The sequence below is a fragment of the Trichechus manatus genome, unplaced genomic scaffold, assembly GCF_000243295.1.
Source record: "Trichechus manatus latirostris isolate Lorelei unplaced genomic scaffold, TriManLat1.0 scaffold00027, whole genome shotgun sequence".
NCBI classification, from domain to species: domain Eukaryota; kingdom Metazoa; phylum Chordata; class Mammalia; order Sirenia; family Trichechidae; genus Trichechus; species Trichechus manatus.
Window position 1 is genome coordinate 14,705,032 of NW_004443963.1, and position 13,471 is coordinate 14,718,502.

The following is a 13,471-nucleotide window of genomic DNA, read 5'->3' on the forward strand; positions in this document are numbered from 1 at the left end:
AGGCTCTGGCTGCTTGGGGGAGATAGAGAGCTTCCTGTCGCTGGAGGTATTCAAGCAGAGGCTGATAGACTGTGAGCCATAGAGATGTTTTTTGAGGACTCCCACATTGGCCAGTAGGTTGATTCATTCACTCAGCAAACTTTTGGAGAGGGCTGCCCTTGCCCGGCCTTGTGATGGGACAGGAGATGCCAAGGTAAATGGAACACCATCCCTGGCCCCAAGGAGCATCCAGTCCAGGGAATGAGCTGAGTGCTGAGGCTCCTTCTACTCTGTGGCTCTGTGCTTTAGAGGTCCAGGCCTTGGAGGGAGTCGGCTGAGGAACGTCAATGTGCGCCCTTTGGTATTGATCCACTGGAGTTGGAGCTGGCTGGGGAGCAGCAGGAGGAGGACGCTGCAGTGTTATTAGTGTGGAGGACACGCTATAATCTGTCAGTGTCACCCTGGTCGCAGCTGGCCAGGGAGCCATCCTGCTGTTAACTCCTCCCTTCCCAGCAGCCGCAGAGCCCACGACTTGTACAGCACCCTCTCCAGTGCCTCCATTCTTCTCTATAGGAGGGAGAAGGTGGTTGTTTACTCTTTTCATACCTATTCCTGGCATGAGCCATTGGCCCCAATCACACGGATTTATTCAGTGTTTCCCAGACACACCTTGGTCATTCCTACTTCTGTGCGTTTAGTTACCAAATTTCCCTACGAGGTATGATCACCTAAATGCAATCCTATTTATCCATTTGCCATCTATCCATCCATTCATCTTCACATCAAAACACCCATCCATTTTGCCATTTATCCAGCCAACCACCCATCCACCCATCCACCTTACCATCCGATCATCTATCCATCCATTTTTATCCATCCATCCAACATCCATCTATCCCTCCATTCGACCTTGGAATTTAATTCAGTTCAATTCAACTCAACCCAGTTCCATTCTGTTCCACTTATTCCGTTCCATTCATCTTTGTTCAATTCACAAGATAGATCCCTGAGCCCTATCATGTGTTAAGCGAGTGTTAAGTAAGTCATGTCCCTGCTCTGAAGGAGTCCATGGAAAGGATCTGCCCCATCCTTTATGGTCAGCTTTGAGTCTCACCTCCTTCAACCCTTTGTCAGTCCCTTTGGCAGAAGCATTGGCTCTATAGGACTATCTGTGGAAGAAGGTTTAGTCTGGTTTTCACGAGCTCCATAGAATGGAACTAATACAGGGAGAAAGGTAAAGGGTGGATAAGAGATGAGAGTGAAGAGAGCAAATGGGACAGGGAATTTGGTTCCATGGAGTGGGGAGCTTCCTAATCACCCAGCTGGAGCACTCCAGCTGTGTCTGAATGGGCATGTATTGGGGGATGAAGGAAAAGAGAAGGGAACAAGGAGACCGCAATTAGGGAAGCAGGTTAGTATGGGGTGAAGACATGAGCTACGGAGCCACATAGACTGCCTGGCTTCATGTCCCAGCTCCACCGTATTCGTGCTGTGTGACCTTGGGCAGGTATCTTAATCTCTCTGAGCCCCAATAGCCTCATTTCTAAAATGAGGATAATAATAGGATCTGTCTCATAATGTTTCTGTTGGCATTAACATGTAAAGTGCTTAAAATAATGCCTGGCACAAAGGGAGAGGTCTACAGATTTTAGCTATGGTAACTATTACTCTGTTGAGCATCAGGACATTCTGGTGATGCGCTAGGTGCTTTCACATTCAACGTCTCTTCCAAGCATCTCAGCTGTTACCCTTATGTAGGGATGATTGAACCCATTTTATGGTTGAGGACATGGAGGCTCGGAGAGGTTGTAACTTGCTCACATCACACGGCTAGCAAAGGGTGGAGCTGGGCGTTAAGTACAGGGCTTCCTAACTCTACTGCCTGTGATCTCCCACTCTGTCTGTTCTACTGCCTCTCAAAGGGCGAGCGCTCTGAGATGCAAAGATTCTAAGACTTTCATCCCACGTGCTGACTGGGGCATTCTTTTAGTTTTCTCTACGTTCAGCCTTGAGTAGTTTATTGCTGTTTTATGTGTGTTTTCGCTCTTCCCCAGAGGTCATGAAATTAATTTTTTTTTTCTTTTCTACAGTGACTGAAGTGTTTACTTTGACAATGACATTTATGATATTTCCCTTTTTGCCTTGCTTGCCAGGAAGCTTGGATGTGTCAGATTGCTTACTTTCCCTTTCCATGGTTTTGATTTTCTACCTTTAACAGCCTGTTTTATTTATGTGTCTTTTACTGTAAGCTGTTCCACTCATAGAAGGAGCGGAATAAACAGAGGTTGAATTGACTGGAAAAGGGCAGGTTGCAAATTACAAGTAAATGATTTAAATAAAACTGCGAGATTGAGGAAAGGAACGTGCCTTACTCATGTCTTTGCCCTCATCTCTACCAGTGTCTAGCCCTGGGCCTGGCCAGGTGAATTTTTTTTTTTTTATGTTCAATTAAAAAAGAATTTTTTTATTGTACTTTAGACAAAGGTTTACAAAGCAAACGAGTTTCTCATTAAACAATCGATACACATATTGTTTGGTGACATTGGTTGCCAACCCCACAACATGTCAACACTCTCCCCTTCTTGACCTTGGGTTCCCCATTACCCGGCTGGGTGAATTTTGCATGAAAGCTCAGGGGTGATTTTCTCTGTCATGTCTGATCACTGGCTCTCCTTGCATTTAGAATAAAACCCAAAGGCTGCCCTGTGAGGACTGAGCCGGGCCCGTCTCTTTCACCACATCGTGTGTCATTTCTCCCTTGCTCATCCTGCGTGACTACTCAGGTCATCTTTTAGATTTATTCACTAGCCAAGTTCTTTTTTGCAGGAAAAGAGGCTTTACACATGCTGTTCCCTCTGCCTGGAACCCTGCCTCCTCTCCCATACCCTACCTTTTTCTGGCTTACCCTCTTCATTCTTCAAATTTTGGCTTAAAGTCATCATCTCAGAGAAGCCTCCCCTGACTGCTCCATTTAAAGGCAGTGTGGTACCTAGTCTTCAAAGACGACCCCCAGTGTGTCCTCACCTCTCATGGGCGTACCGCTACTCCTATCAAGAGTACTCAAGGACTCCATTTCTCCTCCTTTTGAAACTGGGCTGAGCCTTGGGTCTCGCTTTGGCCAAGGAATTTAGTGGAGGTACTTGCGGAGACTTCTAAGGCTTGGCACTCAGATGACGGGCAGCTTCTGCTTTCTGCCATTTGGAACCCAGCCGCCATATTGGGAGAAGCCTAAGCCACATGGAGAGGCCATAGGGAAGAGAAATGAGATCCTCCAGTGAGCCCCAGCTGAGCCAACAGTCAGCCTCACCTACAGCCTCGGGCATGAGCCATCTTGTTGTTCCAGCCCAGTCAAGTCTTCAGATGACTGCAGCCCCAGCCAACATCTTGTGCAGCAGTAGAACTGCCCAGCTGAACCCGTGGAATTATGAGAGCTAATAAAGTGATTATTGTTGTTTTAAGCCACGAAATTTTAGATAACTGGAAGAGAGGTCAACCTCTACTATTTTTAAAATCATTGCCCCAATGCACTTACTTCATAGAACTCATGACAAATTATAATAATAGGATTATCTGATTCTTAACTTGCTAATTTTCTCTCTTCCTCTCTGGAACATAAGTTACAGGAGGCAGGGACCATGCCTGTCTTGACTGCTGCTGTCCCCAGCGTTGAGCACAGTAAATGGCAGGTGATAGGAGTGCAATGAATGAATGAAAGAATAAATGAAAGGCATCAGAGTGGTCCTGCAGCATCCCTGAGAGCTGGTGCCACTCTCTGTGGCTGAAGCCAGGCAGGGGCAGCACCAGGAAGGAGGTAGATATGGCCCAAGCCTCAGCTCTCAGGAGCTTTCATGACTCAGAACTGTGAAGCCTTTCCTGACACCCCTTTCCACCCCCAGGCTTCCATGCCTCTGCCAGACAGAACTGACTTCTCCCTCTTGTTGCCCTCCCCCATGCCCTGTGCAGCCCTACATTAAAGTGCCCGTGAGGTCTGTGTGTGCAGACGAGGCAGGTAGGATGATCAGTGGGTAAGAATGAGACCCCTGGGTTTGAATCCCAGCCCTGCCACATTCTGAGTATGTCCTGGTGTCATGGCTACATTTACTGAACAGCTATATTACAGTAAGTGCTATGGAAGTGTGAGCTTGTGTTACTGTTGCTATGTGTCATGCACTGTTCTAATGCTTCTAATTCATTTAATCCACACAGCAACCTTATGAGATAGATGTTATTATTATTATTCCTCTTTTACAGATGAGGAAACTGAGGCCTAGATAACTTGTCCAAGCTTGTGCTGCAAGGAAGTGGCTAGAGTCAGGGTTTGAACCCTGGCAATGTGGCTCCAGAGTCCACCCTCTTAACCCCCGTTCCATTCTGCCTCTCTGAGCCTCAGTTTCCATACCTGCTTACCAGGGCTATAATAATATATGACTCACAGTGCCTGGCATACCGTCGACTCTCAGTGAATCCCAGTCTGCTGTGGCAGGACAGATAAACAGGGTCCCAATCAGGGAAGGTTTTGAAGGTTTTACTGTAAGGGCATTGGGGAGCCATTGAAGATTTTTGAATGAGGGAGTGACATGGAGAAACTGGTTTAGCTCAAGTTCCGCTCTTTCCTTTTCCCACCCCTCTGTGCCACCAGGAGTCACCCTCTGATGGCTATATCCATCCCGCCTGATGTTCGTATGTGAGTTTCACTTCCCTATGTCTTATCTCCACTGTGAGATTTTGAGCTGTTTGAGGGATGTGACAGGTCAGCCCAGATTCCCTGAATTGAATGGAATGGGGAGGGATGCTTCTTGTCCTCCTCATGGCAGACATTGCAGGTCTTATCTCAAAGGGCTGCCTCAGAGAGCCCATCCATGACCCTGTTTCCTTTTCCTCTTCTGGCACTAGTGGTTGAGAGACGTTCCTAGGTTTGTCTCACCGTTTACCTCTTACTCCCCTTGGAGTCCTTCCACAGCAATGGGTAAGAGATGAGACTAACACAGGGAAGGAGGTGGGAGAGGGAGGAGGGAGAGAAGGTGTGGGAGAGAGCGAGAGAGTGAGACAGAAAAAGAGAGAGATTGAGAGAGAGAGAGACTGAAAAGAGAAAGATTGAGAGAGATACTGAGAGAGAGAGAGACAGAGAGAGGAGAGAGAAAAAGAGAGAGAGAAAGGGGAGTGAGAACAAGAGGGCAAGAAAGAGAGGGATAGAGGGAGATAGGAAAAGAGAGAAACTGAGAGAGAGGAGAGTGAGAGAGAGGAGAGGGGAGAGACAGAGGAGAGTGAGAGAGAGGAGAGACAGAGAGGCAATAGGAGAGAGAGAGAGAAGGAAGGCTGGGCTCAATGCTTCAGTGTCCACTGTGCCTGGTAACAAAAATGGGCCCTTTGACCTACTATTGTGTCCTTTGTTCTGACAGATATTTTGAGTATATATATGCACGCATACATGCACGTGCTCCATATAGATACGAGCACCTGTAACCTAGTGTGCACACCCCCACGCTTACCTGTGCCTGCCGACACATAGATGTGTGAGTACCCACGGGGTAAGCACATGGAGAAATACGTGTGGTGGGCCTGCTGTCTCAGCTCCAGCCTCGCCTCCTCTGTGCACCCCACCCTGGGTTAGTTCATCCACCTCTTGATGCCTCTGTGGCAGCATTATCACATTTCTCTGTTCACTTGTCCCTGTCCCTGTCTACTGGGAACTTCCTGCAGGGTGGTCCATGTCCTTGTCACTTCTGTACCCTTGGGATCAAGATCAGGGTCTGATAGGGGGATGCGGTCAATGAATGCTGACTGGCTGAAGGAATATGTTTGTGTGAGTCGATCTAGTTGCAGAAGTGTGTGTTTGTGTGTGTGTGTGAGTGTGTGAGTGTGCAAGTGAGTGAGCATGTGTGCACACAGGAATATACACATGGACATGCATTGTGGGGGGTGTGGGTGTGTCTCTCTAAGGTGTACATGAGTGAACCTGCATGCACACACCATGCCCATTGCCGTCGAGTTGATTCCAACTCATAGTGACCCTATAAGACAGAATAGAACTGCCCCATAGGGTTTCTAAGGTTGTAACCTTTACAGAAGCAGACTGCCACAGTTTCCTCTTACAGAGCGGCTGGTAGGTTCAAACTGCTGACCTTCGGTTAATGGCTGAGTGCTTAACTGCTGCACCACCAGGGCTCCTTGCACACACCACATGTACAGATTTATGTAGTGGTGTGCTGGTAAATGTTTTTAACAATTGGCTTCTCATTAAAAAAAATACATAAATAAATAAAGTGCTGATTTGTAGCGTTTGCCTATTTCCATGGTGTAAACACTTCCACTGTGGTCGATCTCAAGTGGATCACGGAGCTGGGAATTGATGCACACAACTGGCTCACACGAACCTGTGGGAGCCAGCTCCAGCACACCCTGGGTTTATGTCTGGGACAGCCCGTGACAGGGAAAGCAGGCAGGGGAGAGTTCCTCCGGCCTGGAGAAGTGTCTGTAAACTGGCCCAGGACATGTCTTCCCAAAGTCTGGGCACCAGGGAGCAGGCAGTCGTTGGCTCCCCACCAGCTTTCTCAGCTTGGCTTGGAAGCCAGTCCACACTGATGCTGCTTGTTAGGCAGGTCTAGACACTCATAGAGACAGCCACCTTCCCTCGCCCTACACAGACACTCCCAGTGTTTTTGGAGTTTGGCGAGGTCAGCACTACTGCGGGGAGGAGAGCACAAATGGAGGAGGAAGGAGAAGAAATGCCCCAGGGGGTGGCTGAGGGCTGCAGAGGAGTCCTCTTGAAGCCAATTTGCTGTGCAAGCACAGACAAGTGGGCCTGCCCTCTCTGGTCTCCAATCCTGCCTTTTTTTTTTTTTTTTTTCCTGTGAAGGGATAGGAACTGTGAGCTCCCTGGCCCCTTATCTGACCATCCGGGAGTCAGGGCTCTTAGGCTGGGTCCTGAGGGTTGAAGTCTAGATTCACAGGCCTGAGAGGCAGTGCTGCCCTGCCTTGAGCCCTGGGCTTCAGGGGACCCTGTCAGGCCTCCCTCAGATCACTCCAAGGAGACACACTCACCCTGAGCCATGCCCTGAGCCAAGCCCCTCTTGGAGATCTTACCGATACCTGCCAGTCTACAGTTCTTGTCCAAAGCGTCCCGAGCCTGCTTCCAGGGCCTGTGTCTTCCTGTGGTTTGTCCTCCTGAGGAGGGCTGGGACACCCCTAGGCTCAAGGGTGGCCAAGAAATGGCCGTTCTGGTGGCTCTAGATGGAACTTGGATTGGCAGGCCCATGTAGGGACAGACCTCTCCTATGCACACTGGAGCTGGAGGTGGGAGGGGAGGGCGGCTTGTGGGCTGGGAGCTGGGGTCAAGGGCTTCAGGGTGGGCTGACCCCAGACTGCCACTTCCAGGTGCGGAATTCAAGGAGGTTGAGAATTCTAAACTTGAGTCTAGCATTTTTAATCATTATGAAAATGTATTTGTCAGGAAAGATTGAATGTATTTTTAAGTTTGTTAGTTTGATTTTTAGCTGTCTAAATATTTAGACACACAGTGTGGGAGCCTCTATTTGTACTCTTGTCCTGGGCCCCCCAAATGTTAGAGGTGAGCCTCGAGTGGGAGATGCTTGAGATTCATGTGGGGCTTGATGGTGTGGCCCCACGGAACTCGGGCTGGATTGAGCACTGAGTTCTGAACACTGGGCAGTTCTGGAGCAGTTTTCTGGGGACCTCATGGTGTGGGGCTGACCTTGCTCTTAGGTCCGTGTGTCCCTCAGTTTCATTAGCATGTCACCTCTTTTCTCTTTTCTCCCCAGGGAGAGCTGAACAATGGCTAAGGTTCTTCCCCTAGTCTTAGACAGTGTCTTCTCTCCCAAAACCCCCGTCTCATAAAGGAGCCCTGGTTTGCATCAGGATTGGAGTCCCTGGATGGCACAAATGGCTAATGCATTTGGCTCCTAACTGAAAGGTTGGAGGTTTGAGTCCACCCAGAGGCGCCTGGTGATCTACTTCCAAAAAATCAGCCACTGAAAATCCTGTGGAGCACAGTTCTACTCTGACACACATCGGGTCACCATGGGTATATGGGTTGGAATTGACTCGACGGCAACTGGTGTTGGTGGTGGTGTTAGGATTGGTGCCATGGTGTCTGGGGCCTTCCCCAGTCCCCATCACTGCACGTTATTATGGCTGTATCTAAGGTGACTCAATGCTCCCCATGGATCACTCCTGTGGCTCGTTATACGAAAACATGAAACCCACCAGGCCAGTAAATCCCAGCCGTTTTAAGAATGAGGTCGCAGTGTGTTTTTGGTATGCCATGATGAATGTCAGTAAAGTGGGATGAAGGCTTTTTCCTTTTAGAGTAATGTATCATAATGCTTTCATTTTATCAAGCTCTGGTCAGCCTTGTTTTCCCTTTGTCTGATTTGTCAGGGCATCAGTTATGAGTTTATACCTGCCCATCTGGGTTAAGGACAGTAAATTCAGTAGCGGTGGAGATGGGAAGGGGGACATAGGAAGGTATTAGAGGGAGGAGAGGAGGAAGCATTTTACCATTTTCCAATAAATAAGTAATTTTGGTTTGCTTTTAAAATCTTGATTTGATCTTGAAATACCTTCTTTTCTCCCATCCTATTTGCTATCTGTTATGGAGTGAATTATGTTTCCCAAAAAGTACGAGTTGAACTCCTGGCCCCTGTACCTGTGGATGTGACCCTGTTTGGAAATAAGGTATTTCTTTGTTATGTTAATGAGGTCAGACCAGAGTAGGGTGGGTCCTGAACCTAATCAAGTCTGAGTTATAAAAAGAGCAGACTAGACACAGAGACGCATACAGGGTGAAGACAGATGACATGTGAGGACTCATGTACAAGCAAAGGAGCACCAGCGAGCTCCGGCAGATGCCAGAAACTAGGAGAGAGGCCATGGAAGGCGTCAACACAGCTGAGACCCTGATTTGGACTGTCAGCCTCCAGAACAGTGAGGAAATACATTTCTGTTCTTTAAAGTCACCCACGTGTAGTATTTCTGTTATGATAGCACTAGGTAACTAAGACAGTTTGATAGTTTTAAAACTTTAACATGAACTACATTAAACGTGCTTAATGCATTTTGAGAGGCATTTACAGCCCTCCTTCACATGGTGGGCCCTGCGGTTTGGCCAGACCAGGGCTGGACTGCCTTCAAATGGAGCCTTTCTCCATTGTCCAGAGTCGAACCCTCTGTTAGCATTTTATCTTGCCCTTCTCATATCTTCAAGTTAAGAGAGTCCCAGGGGCCCTGGCTAGACCTTCCCCACTCGTCTCCCAGCACACGGTCCCCTCTGAGGAGGGGCCCTCTGCAGGGAGTTCTCTGAGTACACACCACGGGGTCATGTCCCTTCCAGGCTGCACACTTTCACAGGGAAAATTGAAACCCTGGTGTGTGATTGGGATGATAAGAGGTACCCCACCCTCAGTCCTACAAATAAGTGGGGCTGGCTTATTCTAAGAGCGAAAACTCAAACATAACGTGCTCACTGTCTTCAAATACTTGAGGGTCTGTTTTGCTGAGGGAGTCCCGGGGAGATGCAAATGGTTAACACACTCTGCTGCTAACCGAAAGGCTGGAGGTTACAGTCCACCCAGAGGCTCCTGGGAAGAAAGTCCTGGCAATCTACTTCTGAAAAATCAGCCATTGAAAACCCTATGGAGCACAGTTCTACTCGGACACACATGGTGTTGCCATGGGTCGGAATTGACTCGACAGCAACTAGGTGTGCTGAAAAGGGAAGAGACTTGTTCAGTGTTTCTGGATCATGAAGGAGGAAGTGGATTGCTATTCAGCGTACAGAGAAGGCTTTCGCCCAGAAGTACTGTCCAACAGGGGCCAGGCTACCTATGGCAGAGGTGAGCCCCCTGTCACTGGAGGTGTGTAAGTATCAGCAAGGAATATTGAAGAGGAGACTCATGACCTCAAGAGTAGGGACACTGTACTGCATGGCTTCCAAGTCCTGCCCCCCAGTTCTGAGAATCTGTGGCTTTCAGATTGTTTGAAATGGGATGCTATGAGCTGGGAAAGCAATTAAAGAAATCCACTGAAGTGAGGACCAAGCTATAAAAAAATCTTTATTTCATGTACCAGGATTTTTTTTTTTCAGTTTTCTGCTTTTTAAAATTTTTTTTTCTGTTAACAGTCTGAAAAAAAAAAGGACCCACCAAGAAAATAAAATGGAGGTTGGTTTCTTGAACTGATTTGAGCTGGACATGAGCAATCGTTCACCCTGGGAAGCAGCAGCGTTGCTGTCCCGGGCTGCTTCCATCCTTCTGGGCCCCCTAGCCCTCTCTCGGCCATGCTGGAGCTTACCCTGCACCCTGATGGCCTTCTTCAAATGGACCCAGAACCCAGGCCTCATAACCTGGAAGGAAGCACTGATTGCACCCCAAATGCTCTACCAGACTGAAAACTAGGGCTACTTTCATCTTTGGATACTGCCCCTGTTTGCTGTTTTCTTGGGGGCTTTCCCTCCTCTCCAGTTCATGATCCTTTCTGGTAGGGATCTGGAGGAGTGGTGGGTAAGGCTGAAGTGGCGGAAGGGATAGATTTCTGCCCAGAGTGCTCTGCCCTCAGCCTTCTGGCCCCCGGGGACTTCCGGGCTGGGCTGGCAGATGTCCTGCCTTGTGGCTCAGGCTGGGTGTCAGTGCTCCAGCTGCTGCTGACCTGGGAAGAGAACTTTCCTTTACCAGACCAAGGACGCCGGGGAAGGGCAGCGGGAATGAGCAAGCCCAGAAAGCCTCACTCAGTGCTCCCCAGAACTCCCCAGAGAGCTGAACTTGAAAACCTCAGGCAAGGCCAGGGTCCAGAACAGGCAAAACCAAGAGAGAGACGCTGGTGGAGGTGGCCAAGGTGGCTCGCCTTCAGCGGAATGATGCGCAGGCTGCTCTGAAATTTCTAGCTTGGGGAAACTATTGGCTTTCTCTCAGTCTGAACAGGCCCTCTTCCTTCTTGGAAAGAAGGAGAAGTGCAGAACACCCCAGACTTTAGTCTTTAGACTTTAGTCTGGGGTGTAACTTTAACTTTTGGGGTTGGTCTTCACTCTGGAACTGAACTTTGCCAAAACTCTCCTCTCTGTCCCCTCAGCCTTAATCCCTCCCAAACTTACATCAGGAATCTCCTCTTTCTTTGACCCCAAAGATAATGGGAGACGCCTAGTGGGGAACCTCTAATCTCGTGGAAGTCTCCTTCACTCTTCGTGACTGGGGTATGGCATTAAAGAAAGGGGAAAGGAAATAAAAGTAGCTTTGGGGACCTCTGATGTCTTTTTTCCTCTTTGCCTGAACAGCAGGATACATTTGCTCACATGACAATATTTTTGCTTTGACAGTGGATGTGGGGGCAAGGGTTGGGGAGCACAGTGAGGAGGCGTATGGTGTGTGTGTGTGTGTGTGTGTATGTCTGAGAGGCTGACTGACGATCTTGGAATGTTCTCAATGTCTAGGGGCTGGATGGCAGGTATTTTGGTTATGCTTGCATTTCTGCCTGGGCAGGGGGCAAATCTTAGAAGTTATAGACACGTAGAAGAACTGGCCTTTGGAGTTCATCTGGGTCTATCCACAAGTTTATACAGGGGGAATCTGAGGCCCAGAGAGACCATGCAGCAAAGAATTGTAGAATCTAGTCCTGGGTTCAAGACTGGTGGCCTGTCTGTGCAGGCGAGCATGGAGTGTGTGTGTGTGTGTGTGTGTGTGTGTGTGTGTGTGCGCACATGGTGTATGGGAGGGCACGAGTAAGCACAAAGGCCAATGTGGAGTTGTTGTACATGGCTTTGGAGAGTGTGAATCAGTTTTCATTGACCCATGTCTCTGTAAGGGGATAGCAGGGCTTAGAGTGGGAATGCATCCCTGTGAATGACTCCAGCACTAGGCTGAGGGGACTCTGTGTGTGACTGAGTGTGTGTTTATGTGAGTGTGTGTATATGCATGTGAGTGTGTGTGTGAGTGGGATGTGTGGTCTCCTTCGTGTAGACCTGAGTGTCTGTGGTGATTCTCTCTCTTCCTCGTGTAGAGAAGAGATGTTTCCATCACAGAAACTCCCTTCAGTTGGCTGGGGCCTTTCTCCGCTCCCACCTGCTTTGAGCCCAGCTCTACTCTCTCACAACGTTTTTTCATTTTTTATTTAAATGGATTTGTATATTTTTTTTCTGTTTTCTCTTTACAGGTTCCCTGCTAAATTTTTAGTCCCCCCCACCCCATTTTTTTTTCACAGTTTAAAGCTGGAAAAGAATTAAAATAAAAATACTATCTGATTTTCTTGCAAGTAAGTCCACTTATTATATATTTACATTTATTTATACTCTGTGGTTTTTTTATTTAAAAAAAAATCACCACTTGTTTTTCCTTTTTTTCTTTTGTAAAAAGAAACCTTTTTGCTGTGTCATTGTTGGACCTGCTGGGCCTTGAGAGGGCGTCCGCGAGTCCAAGGACCCCCAAAGGGTCAGCAAACCCCCTTCCCAGGGGACCTGGGGGCCTGTGAGTCTGGGGGTCTACAATCGCCCCTGGGTCACCGGGTGGCCCTGAGGTGAGAGGTGAGGAGGGAGAGCTGCTTTATGTCCCCCGGGGGGAGGGGGTGGGCGTCTCCTGACCCCAAGGACAGGAACTTAGGGATGGTGACCCCAAGAGGCTCACCCTGAGGATTTCGGGAGTTTCCGGGCATCTCGGTAAGCCACCGGCAGCCGTCCCCTCTCCTTCCCTTCCCTCAAGGCCTAGGAAGTCATCACAGTGGGTTAAGGACCATTAAGGACTGGGAAACTAGGGGCTGGGCAAGCCCCAAGTGTACCCCCTCCAGGCACCTTATGGACAGGAGGGACCAAGGACTCTTGGGTCGCCTGGAGGCCTACAATGCCCCATCAATGCTACGTGGAGGTGGCTCGGGAGCCACTGCTCATGCCCAGCGTTCCTGGGGCACCCACCCTGGGCTCCAGGGACCTGGCAGTGACCAGAGGCTCATCTCACCCCAGGGCCCCTGGGCCTCTACCCCCCACTCTCCCAGGGAGGCAGAGCCCGCTTAGGGTTAAAGGGAACAGAAAAGTAACTCTCCCCACATTGTAAAACAAACAAACAAACAAAAACCCCAAAACCAATAGTAACAAAAAACCCTGATAAATACAAAGAACTTCCCTCTTCCTTTCTGCTTTTTTTTTTTTGCTTTAATGTTATCTTGTTTCCCCTTTATTTTTTCGTTTAAATTGGTTTTTGTTAAATGTTAAAATAATGGTACATGGGAAATCATGCATTTTCTTTTAGATTTATTTTCTATTTTTAATTTTTTTAATCCCTCTCGCTTTTTTTTTTTTTAAAGTTTGTTTTTCTTCCCTCGTTTATTTTTTTCACATCTCCTGTTGTTTTGCTTCTTTGTTCCTCTTATATTTTGTTCTTTTTTTTTTTAAATTTACGTGTTATGTTTTTCTCTTTTTTTGTTTCTTTGCTTTTGGAAGGTTTGCCCGTGGATGGTTTGCTTTCCCGCCCGCCGTCCCCCACCCTCCGGCCTCGCT